At 44.5% G+C, this 18552-nt stretch overlaps 1 pseudogene; it reads left to right on the top strand.

The window, feature by feature from the left end:
* The first annotated feature begins 14714 nt into the window (after positions 1 to 14714).
* LOC126199846 (5S ribosomal RNA) lies at positions 14715 to 14832 on the top strand (annotated as a pseudogene).
* The last annotated feature ends 3720 nt before the right edge of the window (positions 14833 to 18552 follow it).

Here is an 18552-nt window from a genome sequence, read left to right as displayed (position 1 = left end):
GATTCTCAAAATTGTCACGATTACAGCGGATAATGGCATTCTGTCTCAGATTCATGAAAAACAGCAAGACTACAAAGGAAATGAGAGTATCTGCTGAATTGTCTCGCAATGAACTGCAGAATGCTTTGCTAAAGTTTGTCAGGATAGCACAAGAAGGTACATACGCAACGGAAATCTGTCAGTTAAAGACCATACAGCTAGTGGATAAAAATCGCAGGCTCAAATCACTGCATCCTATTCTCGATGACATGAGACTTCTACGGGTTGAAGGCAGGCTACAAAATGCTGATCTGTCGTATGAGGAGAAGCGTCAACTCGTAATGCCACCTAACCATCATCTCAGAAGACTAATAGTGGAAAGTGAACATCGTCGTCATTCCTACACTGGGTGTCAACTGTTGCTTACGTCTCTCAGAAAGCAGTACTGGATGCCTAACAGGCGAAATGCAGTCCGGCGTGTTCCGCATCAGTGCTTGACTTGTCAGCGATTAAAGGCGAATCCCGCCCAGCAGCTCATGGGAGACCTTCCACGCCCACTTGTAGAAGCTGTTAGGCCTTTCTTCAATTGTGGGATTCATTACACACAACCGTTCTATGCGAAAACAGGCTCACGGAGATCCAAATTAAAGGAAATATGCCACATTTCCTTGTTTGTGTACTTGGCAACAGGAGCAGTGCATTAGAAGGTCTTTTGGCTAGATGACAACTGAAGCATTCCTGTCGCCCCTCAGAAGATTTGTTTCACGGCAGGGTAGGTGCCAAAACCTGTGCAGTGACAATGCGAAAATCTTCGTTGGAGCTAGTCGCGAACTTCACAAGTTACAAGCTACTGCGAGCTGTCATTATCAGCAGACGCAGGTGAAAAGCTTTATGCGCGAAGAAGGCATCGACTGGCATTTCATTCCTCCTGTGTCACAACACTTTGGCGAAATATGGGAAGCTGGAGTGGAGTCCTTCAAGTACCAATTGCAGCGAACGATGGGAAGCATATGTCCAACTTTCGAAGAGTTGACAACCCTGACTTGCCAGATTGAGGCTTGCTTGGACTCTCGTCCTCTCACGCCACTATCTTGCGATCCTACTGATCCCCAAGCCCTCACCCCGGTTCATTTCCTGATTAGAACCGCGATCAAAAGCATCCCTCTGGCAGAATTAGGTACAGCCAACCTGAACTTGCTCACAAGGTGGGAACTACTGCAGCAAGGCTTCCAGATCTTTTGGCGGTCTGACCATCTGCAGCAGCGGGCCAAGTGTATGGTTCCTAGTGCGAATATGAAACTTGGTGCATTGGTCATAGTAAGAGAAGATAACCTGCCACTTTTATGTTGGAAGCTGGCCTTCGTTGAAGGAGTACACCCTGGGAGCGATGGAATGGTGCGACTGACCACTATTCGCACACCGAAAGTGGTTTTCAAGATACCAGTCTGCAAGGTATGTCCTTTACCGAGCGATGTGATACAAAAGTGAACAGTGTATTCGTGATTTTTATTTGTGTGTTTCACTCCTTTTGTCTCGTGTGTACCTTGCAGAGGACTAAGTGTATTTAGTAATTTTTTGTGTTTAAATGTATACTTGTTTATGTGATTGTGAGTTCCAGATACCAGTTAGAAACTCTGTGGACAGAATACTTGAATGCAGGACGCAATGTTGTTTGTATTTACTTGTGTTTTTTCTATGATTTAGCAGAACTTGTGTTATTTGTATTACGCTCGAAAGAAATTAATATTTTATTGGCGGCTGGTATGTTCGGCTTTTACATTTGACTGAGTCTCTGGACAATGCTGCCTTCTCTGGAGGTATTTGTACACGATGGACAGTAGTCAGTGGGCCACCCCACCAACGGCACCTAACCCTACACTCCCGGCGCGAAGAGGGAGAGATTTGGCAGTGGTGAATGGGCCGTCGGTCGGGCGGCTGTCCTTAGCTCGTGGCCGCGCGCGCCATGTAAACGGGAAATATGTATATTTTGCTTGTTAACCTACCTATAAATACTAAGTGATTATCTAACTCTAGTGTTTCATTACAATCTAAATGGATTCGAACCATTATACAGTCCTCTTCAATTCATGGTCCTCCGGTACATTTACGTTTTCGTCGGCGGACGCTAACAACTTGAGTCTTTTTTCGATGTCCTCTCAATCCATATTCGGTACTCGTCAGACGGTTCACTACTTTCAGCAGACCCTGTGATACTTCTCTTTCACTGACGGTAGCAATGTCATCAGCGAATCTTAACATTGATGTTCTTTCACCTTGAATTTTAATTCCACCCTTGAACCTTCTTTTTTAATTTCCGTCATTGCTTCTTCGACGAAAAGACTGCATTCCTGTCTTACACCGTTTTTGATCCGTGCAATTCGTTCTTGGTCTTCCACTCTTCATTGTTCGCTCTTGGTTATTGTACATGTTGTATATTACCCGTCTTTTCCTACAGCTTACCCCTATGTTTCTCAGAATTTCAAACCTATTGCATCATTTGACATAGCCAAATGCCTTTTGCAGGTCGACAAATCCTGTGAAATGTCTTTAATTTTTCTCCAATTTTGATTCCCTTTACAACAGGAATGGAAGAACTTCCTCTCTGGTGCCAGAGTGGTCGTCACCTAACAGCTTTTCAATTTTTTCCATTGTTCTGTATACTATTCTTGTCAGCAACTTGGATGCATCGGTTGTTAAACTGATTGTGCGATAATTCTCGGAATTGTAGGCTCTTGCAGTCTTGGGAGTTGCGTGGATGATGTTTTTTCGAAAGTATGGTGGTATATCGTCAGTCCATACAATCTACACTCCAGCGTGAATGGTCATTTTGTTCCCACTTCCCCCAACGATTTTAGAAATTCCAATGGAATGTTGTCTATCCCTTTCGCTTTATTTGATTTTAGGTTTTCCAAAGCTCTTCTAAACTCTGATTCTGGTACTGGATGCCTTATCTCTTCCTTATCGACTCTTTTTTTCTTCTATCACGTCATCAGATAACTCAATTTACCCTTTCCATCTATCTACAATCTCCTTTGTATTTAACAGTGGAATTACGATTATTAGGCATGACAAGGAGTTGTAATTTTGGTGTTTCCATGTTTTTGTCCACCTTGTGTTTTTGGTGTTTCCACGTTTTCGTCCACCTTTTCGCCACTCTGCCAAGTGGCGGGAGCGAGCGCGCCGGGGTTTCCGCGGCTGTGGGCCGCCGGCGAGACACGGCAGCGCCGCAGCCCAGCGGCCGCCGCCGTACAAGGGCACGGGTTCGGGCCCTGCCGCTTTTGGCGGGCCAGCCTGCGGCCTCCAGCCTTGAGCCGCTCTTTGTCTGAGGGGCGCGGCGCGCCGGCCCAGACGCCCAGGCACCTGCCCGAAAAACGCCGCGCTCTCCGCCACGCACCTGGCTTGCTCTGCGCCGGCGCGGCGCGCTGGCTCTTCCTCTGAGACTAGCTGTGCTGCATCCCCTGTCTCTCCCGGAACCCGCTCTCGGCAATGGTGCCACAATCGCAAAGGACAACAAACGTAAGATACACTACTGGCCACTAAAATTGGTACACCACGGAGATGACGTGCTACAGACGCGAAATTCATCGACAGGATGAACATGCTGTGATATGCAAATGATTAGCTTTTCAGAGCATTCACACAAGGTTGGCGCCGGTGGCGACACCTACAACGTGTTAATATGAGGAAAGTTTCCAACCGATTTCTCATACACAAACAGCAGTTGACCGGCGTTGCCTGGTGAAGCGTTGTTGTGATGCCTCGTGTAAGGAGGAGAAATGCGTACCATCACCTTTCCGACCTTGATAAAGGTCGGATTGTAGCCTATCGCGATTGCGGTTTATCGTATCGCGACATTTCTGTTCGCGTTGGTCGAGATCCAATGACTGTAGCAGAATATGGAATCGGTGGGTTCAGGAGGGTAATATGGAACTCCGTGCTGGATACTAACGGCCTCGTATCACTAGCAGTCGAGATGACAGGCATCGTATCCGCATGGCTGTAACGGATCGTTCAGGCACATCTCGATCCCTGAGTCAACAGATGGGGCCGTTTGCAAGACAACAACCATGTGCACGAACAATTCGACGTCGTTTGCAGCAGCATTGACTATCAGCTCGGAGACCATGGCTGCGGTTACCCTTGACGCCGCATCACAGACAGGAGCGCTGCGATGGTGTACTCAACGACGAACCTGGGTGCACGAATGGCACAACTTCATTTTTTCGGATGAATCCCGGTTCTGTTTACAGCATCATGATGTTCGCATCCGTGTTTCGCGACATCGCGGTGAACGCACATTGGAAGCGTGTATTCGTCATCGCCATACTGGCGTATCACCCGGCGTGATGGTATGGGGTGCCATTGGTTCCATGTCTCGGTCACCTCTTGCTCGCATTGACGGCACTTTGAACAGTGGACGTTACATTTCAAATGTGTTACGACCCGTGGCTCTACCCTTCATTCGATAACTGCGAAACCATACATTTCAGCAGGATAATGCAAGATCGCATGTTGCAAGTCCTGTACGGGCCTTTCTGGATACATAAAATGTTCGACTTCTGCCCTGGCCAGCACATTCTCCAGATCTCTCAACAATTGAAAACGTCTGGTCAATGGTGGCCGAGCAACTGACTCTTCACAATACGCCAGTCACTACTCTTGATGAACTGTGGTATCGTGTTGAAGCTGCATGGGCAGCTAGCTGTACCTGTACACGCCATCCAAGCTCTGTTTGACTCAATGCCCAGGAGTATCAAGGCTGTTAATACGGCAAGAGGTAGTTGTTCTGGGTACTGATTTCTCAGGATCTATGCACCCAAATTGCGTGAAAAATTAATCACATGTCAGTTCTAGTATAATATATGTGTCCAATGAATACCCGTTTATCACTTGCGTTTCTTCTTGGTGTAGCAATTTTCATGGCCAGTAGTGTAGTTTGCTGTGTGATTGGTCAATTTAGTTATGCGAAACTAATGGTGGATTAAAATTGTGTTTAGGACCGAGACACGAACGGAGAACTTTGCCGTTCACTGGCAGTAAGCTTACTGACAGAGCTTTCCAGGTTATAATGCGGCAGGGGTCTGCGTCGCATTAATCACCACTGAAAATGCACGAACGCGCCATCTGTGCCTTATACACGCACCATGCAGACACGAGTGCGTAACGTTAACACCTGCGCTAATGACGGGGGCTGCACGTTTATGCAATTTGGTAGCTGTGTGATACAACAGTGAAGCATATTAGGAATGGCAACATGAAAGAATAATGCTTGTGAAAGAGATACAGTCAAGCGCCAAAGAAACTGGTCGGCAACGCCTTTATAAGACAAGTGTCTGGCGCAATGGTTGGATTGGTTACTGTTGCTATAATGGCGGATTATCAAGATTTAAATGAGTTTGAACGTGGTGTTACAGTGGGCGCACGAGTGATGCGACACAGCATCTCCGAGGTAGCGATGAAGTGGGGATTTTCCCGTGCGACCATTTCCTCAGTGTATCGTAAATATCAGGAATCCGGTAAAACATTAAATCTCCGACATCGTTGCGGCCGAAAAAAGTTCCTGCAAGAATGGGACCAACGACGACTGAAGAGAAACGTTCAACGTGATAGAATTCCAAACCTTCCGCAAATTGTTGCAGATTTCAATGCTGGGCCATCAACAAGTGTCAACTTGGGAACCATTCAACCAAACATCATATATATGGCTTTCGGAGCCGAAAGCCCACTCGTGTACCCTTGATGAGTGCACGACACAAAACTTCATGCCACGCCTAGACCCATCAACATTGGACTGTTGATCACTAGAAGCATATGTCCTGGTCAGACAAGTCTCATTTCAAATTGTATCGAGCAGATGGACGTGTACAGGTATGGAGACAACCTCATGAACCTATGGACCCTGCGTATCACCAGGGGACCGTTCAAGCTGGTGGAGGTTCTGTAATGGTGTGGGGGGTGTGCAGTTGGAGTGATATGGGAATCCTGATACGTCTAGCTACGACTCTGACAGGGGACAAGTACGTAATCATATTGTCTGATCACCTGCATACATCAATGTCCATCGTGCATTCCGACGGACTTGAGCGATTCCAGCAGGACAATGCGACATCCCACACGTCCAGAATTGCTACATCGTGGTTCCAGGAACACTCTTTTCACTCTTTTGAGTTTAAGCACTTCTGCTGACCACCAGACTCACCAGGCATGAACAGTTTTGAGCATATGTGGGATGCTTTGCAACGTGCTGTTCAGAAGAGATCTCCACCCCCTCGTACTCTTACGGATTTATGGACAGTCCTGCAGGATTCATCGTTTGAATTCCTCCAGTACTACTTCAGACATTAGTCGAGTCCATGCCACGTCGTGCTGCGGCACTTCTGCGTGCTCGCGGCTGCCCTGGACGATATTAGGCAGTTTTACCAGTTTCTTTGGCTCTTTAGTGTATAATAAATGGTTATGATCTCTCTGAACGTTTTTGGCACATTTTAACATCGACTTATTTCCTGTTCACCGGAAAATATTATGACATGGCAATGAGAAGTCCGTTATCGCCTGTCGGACATATATGTGGAACACTATGAAGCAAAGACAATAGAATCCACCAACTTGAAAAAAACCCACATTTTGGTACGTGGACGACACATTTGTGATGTGGCCAAATGGAGCGCAAAAACTTCAGGTGTTCTGGCACATTTAAACTCTATCCACTGTAACCTAAAATTCACGACGTAACTTGAGAAGGAGTGCCAACTGCCTTTCTTCGACGTGTCAGTTAAGCGAAAATCGGACGGATCCCTAGGTCACAGTGTATATAAAAATACTCCGTCTCCACGCATTGTGACATCGCCATCCGTCACAAAGCAATTCCGACCTAAAGACTCCGGCCGACAGTGTTCGAACATTTACAGGCAAGGAGACCCTCGTCAGCGAATCACAACACGTAAGACTGGTTTTCTGAGGGCTGGGTACAAACAGTACCAAACTGAACGGGTGATGTAGTCAAAGCCAATACCTCCTGAGAAAGAGGTTGAGACTGAAACCGAGGAAGAGACGCCAAAAATCGCTTATCTGTCTTATGCTGACCCCATATCGGGAAAGATCGGTGGACTCCTTCGAAAACGTGGCATTCAGTGTATTTCGCTCCCTTTACTTAGGATAAAAAGCAATATTTGTTATCTTAAAGACGATCTAGGTCTCCGAAAGCCGGGTGTGTATCGTATTCCGTGCGAGTGGCGAGTGTGGCATGTCTTATGTTGGCCGGACCAATCGAGAAGAGGTGCAGGGAACATCAGCGAAACACCCGGTTAAAGCAACAAAGCAAGTCATCTGTCGCCGAGCACTGCCACAAAAATAATCATGAAATGAAATACGATGAGACCAGTATCGTGATGCAAACAACAGCTCGCAGTCTGGTTGGAGTCCAGGCAACGAGTACACATAACAGCAAAACCCGCAACTCTGGAAGAAGACGGTTGTGTCGGTCGTCGAAAAAGTAAGGAAAAAATACACTAATGGCCATTGAAACTGTAACACCAAGAAGAAACGCAGATGATAAACGGGTATTCATTGGACAAATGTATTATACTAGAACTGATATGTGATTACACTTCCACGAAATTTGGGTGCATAGATCCTGAGAAATCAGTACACAGAACAACTACCTATGGCCGTAATAACGGCCTTGATACGCCTGGGCATTGAGTCAAACAGAGCTTGGATGGCGTGTACAGGTACAGCTGCCCATGCAGCTTCAACACGATACCACAGTTCATCAAGAGTAGTAACTGGCATATTGTGACGAGCCAGTTGCTCGCCCACCATTGACCAGACGTTTTCAGTTGGTGAGACATCTGGAGAATGTGCTGGCCAGGGCAGAAGTCGAATATTTTCTGTATCCAGAAAGGCCCGTACAGGACCTGCAACAAGTGGTCGTGCATTACCCTGCTGAAATGTAGGGTTTCGCAGGGATGGAATGAATTGTAGAGCCACGGGTCGTAACACATCTTAAATGTAACGTCCACTGTTCAAAGTGCCGTCAATGAAAGAAGAGGTGACCGAGGCGTGTAACCAATGGCACCCCCTTACCATCACGCCTGGTGATACGCCAGTATGGCGATGACGAATACACGCTTCCAATTTGCGTTCACCGTGATGTCGCCAACACAGATGAGACTATCATGATGCTGTAAACAGAACCTGGGTTCATCCGAAAAAATTACGTTTTGCCATTCGTGCACCCAGGTTCGTCGTTGAGTACACCATCGCAGGCGCTCCTGTCTGTGAAGCAACATCAAGGGTAACCGCAGCCATGGTCTCCGAGCTGATAGTTCATGTTGCTGCAAACGTCGTCGAATTGTTCGTGCAGATGGTTGTTGTCTTGCAAATGTCCCCATCTGTTGACTGAGGGATCGAGACGTAGCTGCACGATCCGTTACAGCCATGCGGATAAGATGCCTACCATCTCGACTGTTAGTGCTACGAGGCCGTTGAGATCCAGCACTGCGTTCCGTATTACCCTCCTGAACCCACCGATTCCATATTCTCCTAACAGTCATTGGATCTCGACCAACGCGAGCAGAAATGTCGCGATATGATAAACCGCAATCACGATAGGCTACAATGTGACCTCTATCAAAGTCGGAAACGTGATGGTACGCATTTCTCCTCCTTACACGAGGCATTACAACAACGTTTCACCAGGCAACGCCGGTCAACTGCTGTTTGTGTGTGAGAAATCGGTTGGAAACTTTCCTCATGTCAGCACGTTGTAGGTGTCGCACCTTGTGTGAATGCTCTGAAAAGCTAATTATTTGCATATCACAGCATCTTCTTCCTGTCGGTTAAATGTCGCGTCCGTAGCACGTAATCTTCGTTAATTAGCAATTTTAATGGCAGTAGTGTATAATTCTGAGGTTGGTTTTTTTGCGTTTTTTGAAATTGTTAACATTTTTACGGGACACGGTGATGAGATATAGGTCACAGGCAAATATGTGGTGAACGCAAGTTTACGTTGAATAGTGTGAAATAAGGGTAAGTGAAGTGAAGTGAAGTGAAGTGAGACGGTATTTGGCGAGTTATGTGCTATAATTGCGACATTAGAATGCGACCTTGTGAAAGGGCACAGTTTAACAGCTGTGTGAAGTTTACAATATTTACAACGTACAACGCAACGACAGAATGGTACTGTAAGCTTCACTGTGTGTGGACTGGCAGATATTGTCTGTGGTTATGATTAAATCCAGTGGTGGTCGTGAAGATTTGTTAAACAACATTTCAAGACTGCTGTCATCTAAACACTGATATACGCTTTTGTTATGCAGCCTTCCTGATGTAGGTGCACCACTCTTTAACTGTACTACATTTGGACTTCCTAGAAGATTATTAAAACGTTCAGAATAGTAAATACGACTGACTATCCTCTCTCATGGATCAAATTAGAAACTGTGTAACATTTTCTACGAAAAGTAAATACGAGTATAATATCTATAAACTAATGAAAACTTATTTCAGCTTTCCATGAGAACTTAAAAAAATTACTTCCATTATAAAGGGTGTTTCAAAATTAATATACGGGTTTTAAGGCTTTGTACCACATATTATATTCACCTTACAATTATAAATAATACACCAACTGTAAAAGAAACACAAACAGTTTTTCTTACAACTATTCAGTGTGAACACCGATCACACATCGAGTCGATAGGCGAGGTGTTCCGAAACCTTGGTCAATGTGCCAGGAGTAACTGTCGCAATAACACTGTTTCTAAAATCAGATAACTCAGCTGGTATAGGAGGCACACACATGATCGCGTCAGATCGTGTGTGAAAGTGGAAGTCGTTCATAAAATGCTGTGTCAGCCGGCCCCTTGCGCCCAATCCACGGGTCGGCTACAACGTCGTTTAACCGGTCACGTACTGAACTATAGCAGGTCAGCAACTGGAATTAGTTAATTCCATAAATTATCTGGGAGTACGCATTAGGAGTGATTTAAAATGGAATGATCATATAAAGTTGATCGTCGGTAAAGCGGATGCCAGACTGACATTCATTGGAAGAATCCTAAGGAAATGCAATCCGAAAACAAAGGAAGTAGGTTACAGTACGCTTGTTCGCCCACTGCTTGAATACTGCTCAACAGTGTGGGATCCGTACCAGATAGGATTGATAGAAGAGATAGAGAAGATCCAACGGAGCCGGCCGCGGTGGTCTAGCGGTTCTGGCGCTGCAGTCCGGAGCCGCGGGACTGCTACGGTCGCGGGTTCGAATCCCGCCTCGGGCATGGGTGTGTGTGATGTCCTTAGGTTAGTTAGGTTTAAGTAGTTCTAAGTTCTAGGGGACTTATGACCTAAGATGTTGAGTCCCATAGTGCTCAGAGCCATTTGATCCAACGGAGAGCAGCGCGCTTCGTTACAGGATCATTTAATAATCGCGAAAGCGTTACGGAGATGATAGATAAACTCCAGTGGAAGACTCTGCAGGAGAGACGCTCAGTAGCTCGGTACGGGCTTTTGTTAAAGTTTCAAGAACATACCTTCACCGAAGAGTCAAGCAGTATATTGCTCCCTCCTACGGATATCTCCCGAAGAGACCATGAGGATAAAATCAGAGAGATTAGAGCCCACACAGAAGCATACCGACAATCCATCTTTCCACGAACAATACTAGACTGGAATAGAAGGGAGAACCGATAGAGGTACTCAGGGTACCCTCCGCCACACACCGTCAGGTGGCTTGCGGAGTATGGATGTAGATGTAGATGTATGCCAGTGAAGCAGCGCATCATCTTTCTCCCAAATAAAGATGTGTTGTTCAACTTCTTCCCATTGAGGCACGGGCCATAGCTGTAGCACATCAAGATAAGAAACATCAGTTACAGTTGATTAAACGAAAAAGAAAGGCCCACAAACTTTAGACGGCGATATTTCTCGAGGCTAAGCGTGAAAGATTCGCACTCGTTCGACAAGTTTTTCAGTCACTCTTTGTCATTCCATACTCTTCCCATTGCGCGCAGGTATATAAACAAAACTGTTTGAGTTGCTTTTTCATTTGGTGTATTGTTTACAATCGATCATAATAAAAACCACAACACCTTAAAACCGGTATGTTCATTTTGAAACACCCTATATATTACGAAGTGTTGCTACTGAAACTCAAAGAGTCTTATTGAAGCGATGAAGCTGTTGTTAGGATGGGAGATAGTCTAAAATTGACTTCTAGTAATTGAAAGTTAAGCGCCAAAAACATGAAAGGAGAGACACAGACTGACTCAATGGGACACCGAGCAGCTCGCTGTGCTGCGCTCGATTATTGTTTTATGGATGAGCACTAGAAGGTGTGCCGCGAAAGTGTGCCCTGGTGATTGTGGCAGAGAACAGTCGAGGTACAGAAATCTGTATGACTGTGTATGTAACGACAGTTGTGTTGGCAGTGTGATGTCTGGAATGCGCATCAGCAGAAATGTACTTTTCTCACTGTGAAGTGTTATCTACCCATCTTGCACTGGCATCTGCTGGAACTGGGCGAGGTCACTGTGTGCATCGTCAACTGTAGTGTACTGTGGATGTTATGCTCCTTTGCTTGGCTTCACGATGGAAGGGTGTTTCGCTTGGTGGAAAGTTACTGTCCGGTGTTGGATAAAGGAAAACTTCACTATTAGTTGTGTTGATGAGCATCTGCAAGTCTACGAGATAAACCGCAAACCTTGCCAGTGGTTTCATTGAATAAGTTATCATCCTGTGTCCAACTGCAACGACATTTATTGCGCTTATATATCTTCTTGTATGTTGCATTTATTAGCCTATGAGTTGACTGCATTTAAAAACAGGGTTTTGCTCTTATGCGTTGTTTAAATTGTCTTTTGGTGATTTAGATTTTTCAAAGTGGTTTTAAATTGTGCTGTGGTCCATTAAAAGAGATTATTTGTTTTCTTAAAAGCAAATTGTCAGCTGAGTAGTTACTGTGGCACCGTTTAGTAGATGCTGTATGTGTTAATTTAAAGATTTGTTATAAACAAATATAAAACTTGCTCTTTTGTGATAGGTTTTGTTTTTGACATAACACATTTGTGGTCTTGCTTGTCTCGTGTGGAAAATTGTAATTTAAAAATTGTAATGTCTTCCTTTACAATAGCGGCCTTTGCGTTGCTTTCTCTCTCGATTTACCTATTTGCCTAATGTTTTGCGCTATCTTTGTATGTAGCCTGTAACAGGTTTTGACTCAAACGTGTTCTGTTTTATCGTTCATTGACGTTGTTGTTGTCGTTGTTGTGGTCTTCAGTCCTGAGACTGGTTTGATGCAGCTCTCCGTGCTACCCTATCCTGTGCAAGCTTCTTCATCTCCCAGTACTTACTGCAACCTACATCCTTCTGAATCTGCTTAGTGTATTCATCTTTTGGTCTCCCTCTATGATTTTTACCCTCCACGCTTGCCCTCCAATGCTAAATTTGTGATCCCTTGATGCCTCAGAACATGTTCTACTAACCGGTCCCTTCTTTTTGTCAAGTTGTGCCACAAACTCCACTTCTCCCCAGTTCTATTCAATACTTCATCATTAGTTATGTGATCTACCCATCTAATCTCCAGCATTCTTCTGTAGCACCACATTTCGAAAGCTTCTATTCTCTTCTTGTCCAAACTATTTATGGTCCATGTTTCACTTCCATACATGGCTACACTCCGTACAAATACTTTCAGAAACGACTTCCTGACACTTAAATCTATACTCGATGTTAACAAATTTCTCTTCTTCAGGAACGCTTTCCTTGCCATTGCCAGTCTACATTTTATATCCTCTCAACTTCGACCATCATCAGTTATTTTGCTCCCCAAATAGCAAAACTTCTTTACTAATTTAAGTGTCACATTTCCTAATCTAATCCCCTCAGCATCACCGGATTTAATTTGACTACATTCCATTATCCTCGTTTTGCTTTTGTTGATGTTCATCTTATATCCTCCTTTCAAGACACTGTCCATTCCGTTCAACTGCTGTTCCAAGTCCTTTGCTGTCTCTGATAGAATTACAATGTCATCGGCGAACCTCCAAATGTTTATTTCTTCTCCATGGATTTTAATACCTACTCCGAATTTCTCTTTTGTTTCCTTTACTGCTTGCTCAATATACAGATTGAATAACATCGGGGATAGGCTTCAACCCTGTCTCACTCCCTTCCCAACCACTGCTTCCCTTTCATGCCCCTCGACTCTTATAACTGCCATCTGGTTTCTGTGCAAATTGTAGATAGCCTTTCGCTCCCTGTGTTTTACCCCTGCCACCTTTAGAATTTGAAAGAGAGTATTCCAGTCAACATTGTCAGAAGCTTTCTCTAAGTCTACAAAAGCTAGAAACGTAGGTTTGCCTTTCCTTAATCTTTCTTCTAAGATAAGTCGTAGGGTCAGTATTGCCTCACGTGTTCCAACTTCATTGACGATATGCTGCTTATTTGAAAAAGAAATCCTTGCAACAGATGGATGAACAGTCTTGTAATTGATGGTGTTATAGTGAAGCACTGTGAATTTAAAACTTCGTTGTCTATGGGTTATGTTCCTAACACTCTCAAGTGTGTATATAACTTGTCCACCTTGTCGTGTTTATGAGTGCCCACTGCTGTGTTTTAGTTGTTTGAAGTTTAATGCTAAATTCATTGAACAACACAGCTTAGTCCCAAGGAAAGCTTAAAATTTTGTTATTCGGCAAGGGAGGGGGGGGGGGGGTGAAGGTCAGTTCACTTTCTATGGGTAAAGTGAATTACACGTTATCAAGCGTTTTAGTGACTTTCATATTCTCAAAGAAGCAGTACAAAACTGATGGAATTAGATTAGTGAAAATTGGGGAGGCAAGGCAAAGTGCGCCACATAACTCACCCTAACAGCTTTACTTCTTATAGTATCTTTTACATACCTTCTAAACTTTTCGCTTGTTCTGCAGTGTACCTTGTGGGATTATCACTCCTGGAAGAAAGGATTTGCGGATGGTAGTTTATCCAACAACTGGGCAGTAGCTTCTAGAATGAATATTTCGCTCTATAGCGGAATGTACACTGTTTTGAAACCTCCAGGAAGATTAAAACTGTATGCATGACCGAGATTCGTACCCTGAACCATGAAATATTCCTGTAGTGCTAATCCAGCAAGGTACGCGGGAGAGCTTCTGTGAAGTTTGGAAGATGCGAGTGAAGTTACATTCTGGAGGTCGCAACGAGCGTTTTCCGAGCCGCCAGGTACGCGCCTTGGAGGAGTAATTATTGGATTCTGATTTCAATCCAGAGAATATTTTTCGTGCTATACTTGCAGTGCGTCAGACCATCATAGTCACTGAGACGGACTGCGAGCTTCAGCAAGATTTTCGGATAACGGTGCAAAATGCTATGAAGGTGAAATATACCTTTTACCAGCAGTCATGGGCGGAAACAGGGATTTTCCTAGATTTGAATGTAGTGAAGCATTCGGGAATACTTTCACTGGACGCGGTATCCCAGTGATATCCCTGGACATATGTCATCGTCACTAGCATCAATTTGATTACGAGCTACGTGGGATATGGTTGTTGTTGGTGGGCACAACAATTCTGCTGACAGTTACTTCTGTAAGGAGCACTGTTATTTTTTAAAATTAGTGAAACTTAGAATTCAGATCGTCACTGCGATGAATCAGGAATTTGAATATCCTGATTTTAATAACTAAACTCTACTCAATCCAGCACACACTTACAAATTATATCTTGTGTGTTGGCAGTGCCAACGACCGTGCCGCAGTGGTATCACCAGTTCCCGTCAGATCACCGAAGTTAAGCGCTGTCGGGTTGGGCTAGCACCTGGATGGGTGACCATCCGGTGTGCCGAGCGCTGTTGGCAAGCGGGGTGCACTCAGCCCTTGTGAAGCAAACGGAGGAGCTACTTGATTGAGAAGTAGCGGCTCCGATCTCGAAAACTGACAACGGCCGGGAGAGTGGTGTGCTGACCACATGCCTATCCGTATCCGCACCCATTGACGCCTGTGGACTGAGGATGACACGGCGGACGGTCGGTACCGTTGGGACTTCATGGCCTGTAAGGATGGAATTTAGTTTTAGTTTTTTTATATTGGTAGTGAAATTGTTAGCGATAGAGGAGGGTAAACCATGATTCGCTCTTCGGCTGCGACCAAGACAAGCTGTCTGTTGCTACAATGCTAATAACTAGGGAACAGTAGCAATAATCGGTATTCTTCCTGTGAGACCCGAAATGTCTGAACTATACATTACCTTCTGACCTTCATATCTCAGAACTGTTGCCCTGAGACTTTTCTTTACCGACATCTCTGAAGATGTTGTACAGAGCTGTTGTAAGATAAACGCACACAGTACAGTTGTCAGAGCTTCGAACATATCTGAGGCAATGGAATTGCAAAGAGGCAGTGATTAGTAATGACAGAGGGCTGACGTTGTAACATTGTATCGTGGGGCGGTGCTGACGACTCTTCTGAAGAAGAAGAAGAGAAAAAAAAGCTACACAGATGCGCAAAACTCAAGAACGAAAGTAGCTTTCGCATGATGTGTCATTGGCAAGTAACAGCTCGATGAAACATGGACGAAACACAGAAAGAGCCGCTACGGTATAGTTCAGCACAGTACAGTACAGTACAGAAGGTAACTGAAAGAAATATGTAACAATAGGAACAGATATGATCCTTTTATTCAAAGACGTTAACTATACTGAAGTTACTGTGGCTTATAATGGTACATTGAACGTTACAAAAATTGGAACGTGATTCTTAATAGGTTGTTTGAACACCATGGACAGCATTGCGTGCTCTGTAACATGCGCCCCCGCTGGCCAGAAGTTTGATAAGGAGTTCTTGTTGCAGGGCATTCCATTCATCCACCAGCCCGTTTGAAACTGCTGGATGGTCATTGGTGCACGTGAATGTGCTGCAGTACTTCTCGCCAATGCATCCCACACGTGCTCGATGGGATTTAAGTCATGGGAAGGGGCAGATCAGTCCATTCGCCGCATATCCTCTTGTCCCAAGAGCCTCATTACCTACTCAGTTCGATGCGGTCGCACATTGCCATCAATAAAAATGAAGTCAGGACGAATGAACTCCTCAAAACACGCAGATGGGGAAGAGTACGTGTCACTAAAACTTTGACCAGTGAGTGTACCGTTTTCAAAGATTTGGAGAACAATAGGCACTTAATATGTTGCCTCCGCACACTGTAACACATAGACCACCAAAACTATGACGTCGAACAATACTGCTGCGCGGATTAATTGTCCACACTTCTCGCCATACGATGGAACGTCCAGCATTGTCGAACATGATCGTTTTGATGGTCCATGTGTTAATGTGTGGAGAGGCATAATGTTGGAAGGTCGTACTGATCTCCAAATCTTTAATGTAGTACAATGCACTCACCGGTGAACATTATTTTGACATTATACTCACTCCCCACATGCATCTTTTCAGGGATTGTTTTGGACCTGACTTCATTTTTGTTGATGACAATGCGCGACTGGGCCTAACTACGAAGTTCCAGGAGCTCTTCTTCAAGAGGATTTTTGGCTAATGGATTGGCCTACTCGTTGCCCCATATTAAATCCCATTGAACACTTGTGGCATGCGTTGGGGAGACATATTGTACCGTTTCCATGCTCGCTGGCGCGGAAATGAAACGCCCAACACAAGACCTACTTACCAACTTTGTGACCAACATGGTAGCACGTTGCAGACCATGCACTGCTGTCCATGGCGATCACACACTCTATTAAAAACCATGTCCCGCTTTTTGTCATGTCCAGGGGGGCCTTCGTAAATCCCTATGCCTTTGATGTAATTATTGCCTCTGAATAAAAGTGTCATTCCTGTTTCTGTCATTGCATACTTCTCTCAGTCATCTTCTGTACTGTAGTGTGGCAGTTATTTCTATGCATTGTCCAAGTTTCACAGGGCTTTGTTACTTGTCAGTGACAAATCATGTGAAAGTTACTTCCGTTCTTATGTGTTGCACACTATTATACTTCTCTATTACAGTACAGCAGAAATTTGATCCGGGTATGCCGAATTGAAACTTCATTCACCAACAGAGTATAAGCTAAGACGCTTCTACTGATCAAGTGAGGCACCAGTGTATAGAGCGGTTGATGCTTTACACAGATATTTTTTCACGATGCGCGGAGTTGCCAACATGAGGTAGAGCATTGTTAGAGGCTGGTTCACTACGACAATAGTTGGAATAAGTAAGTGTCAAATAAGCTGAATAAACTCCAGTGGTACACCGAAACATAGGAAGTTACACAAGCCAGGAATGAAGTTACTGGTAAACTGCGAAACATACTTTTCCGCACAAACCTAATACTCTATCCCATTTAAATTCCGCAGAAGTTTCACTACAGTTAAATTAAAAGCAGTGAGGTTCCCACAGAGACCTAAAGAAACCGTTCAACAATGTACGCTAGAAGAAATTGTCTGACGGGAAAGGTATTACGGAAATAAAATAATAAAATAAGGTTTTGACGGACGTAATGACTTTAAATTTCTTTGGATTACATTCTGTCTCGAAAACAATTAAAGTAGACAAAGAAAATTTGAAAACTGGAATGATGATAATAATGGAACAGATGCAGATTCCATACACCTTGTAGCCGAATTTGTGGAACACACTGAAAAGTAGTGACGAATGAATGGAAACTAGAGCATGACAAATGTCTTGGGTGTAAGCGTGGAGAACAGGAAGAGCTCATTTAACTGGAGGTATTTGATGTGGGATGCTACAGAGGAAACGAAGGATTTGGTGGGCAGGAAAGTATAGAATGAATAGTGTGAGGAATAAACATGGAAATAAGTATGTAAATGAATCATACTACGATAATGGGCGTACACTAAGGTATCGAGAACCATAAGGGACAGTCGAATTGAAACAAGACAGATAGAAAAAAGGAGGTAAATTGTTTATTATTTCAAAAGTAATCACCATAACTGTTAACACATTTTACCGAGCAAGGTGGCGCAGTGGTTAGCACACTGGAGTCACATTCGGGACGACGACGATTCGATCCAGCGTCCCGCGATCCAGATTTAGGTTTCCCGTGATTTCCTTAAATTTCTCCTGGCAAATGGCGGGATGGTTCCTATGGAAGGGCACTGCCAATTTCCTACCCTATCCTTGACTCAATCCGAGTTAGTGCTCCGTGTCTAATGACCTCGATTTCGACAGGTCGTTAAACCCAATCTTCCTTCTTTTTTGTTGATATATTTTCACACTTTGGGACAGGACGGTAAATGATTTCAACGCGAAAAGTTTGCAGCTGGCTACGGAACCATGACTGTACCAAGGCGTACGTCTCTCCATCCAAAGCACGTCGACGGCTACGAATGTCTTCTTCAGACCTCAAAAAATAAGGAAATCACATGGGGAGGGGTCGGGACTGTTTGGAAGATGTGTAAGGGCTTCCCAGCGAACCTTGTGCAGCGTACTCGAAACAACCTTGCCAACAGGTGAAGAAAGACATTCGTGGCTGTGGAAGTGCTTCGGACGAAGAAGTGCACGTCTGGGTTCAACCATGGTTCCTTAGGCAACCGCCAATTTTTTTTTT

The sequence above is a fragment of the Schistocerca nitens genome, chromosome 8, assembly GCF_023898315.1.
Source record: "Schistocerca nitens isolate TAMUIC-IGC-003100 chromosome 8, iqSchNite1.1, whole genome shotgun sequence".
NCBI classification, from domain to species: domain Eukaryota; kingdom Metazoa; phylum Arthropoda; class Insecta; order Orthoptera; family Acrididae; genus Schistocerca; species Schistocerca nitens.
The sequence above is the reverse complement of the archived record's forward strand: the minus strand, read 5'-3'. Positions and strand labels throughout refer to the sequence as shown.